Consider the following 841-nt stretch of genomic DNA (forward strand, 5'->3'; position numbering starts at 1 on the left):
TATAATAGACCTAATATTACCACCCAAGCAAACAAAAATATTTCTTAATCAGTGGAAACAGTTATAGTGTATTCTATCGCAATATGCGCTTGCGTTCAGTCAATAAATATCGAATGTAGTTCTTAATTTGTTTGAGAACGGAGAAAGACCGTTCTATATAGGCGCCGCGTCGTGGCCACATAACCACTTCGGGAGTGCATTATTTCTCTAATAATTTTAATGGCCTGGAGTCACAACCACACATCAAGACATTGTTTTCAAAACTTTTGACATGTTTCCGTCCTGAAATCTCGTGTGTGAATGTGAATATGTGAATACCTACGTCTGTGCGTCTCTCAGCAGTATTCAGCAGCAGCGTCTACTAATAGCGAATCTTTAAGTTAAACTGCTTCAAGAACCTCGCTACTGAGAAATGTCATGTAGCTTTTCAGCTGCGAAACTATTTTATTGATCAATTCGCGGTGCAGCGCTGACTAGGTTTCTGTCCGCATCTCCACGTGTGTGTGCGAGTGCGTGTCTGCACTGTGTATGCGTCTGTGAGAGAGGCTGGGAGAAAGAAAGCGTGATTTCCGTAGCCTACATAAAAAAGGTGGAAGACATGGAAATAGTTTGTCATTTTTTACCCTATTGTTTGTTATATTTATTTGCTCAATGTCTTCTGGGGTTTTGGTTCTTTTACTGCTGTAGATAGCCCTATAACAAAAATATTATATATCTCATTGTGTTTGGGGCCCCCTGGACGAGCGAACATAGGCACGTGCCTAGAATGCCTATACGTAAATCCGGCCCTGTATGCATGTATGTTCTGAGTAGTCGCTTTAGATAAAAGCAACTGACAAAT

This window comes from Sinocyclocheilus anshuiensis, unplaced genomic scaffold (genome assembly GCF_001515605.1).
Source record: "Sinocyclocheilus anshuiensis isolate Anshui unplaced genomic scaffold, SAMN03320099.WGS_v1.1 scaffold84, whole genome shotgun sequence".
Classification (NCBI taxonomy): domain Eukaryota; kingdom Metazoa; phylum Chordata; class Actinopteri; order Cypriniformes; family Cyprinidae; genus Sinocyclocheilus; species Sinocyclocheilus anshuiensis.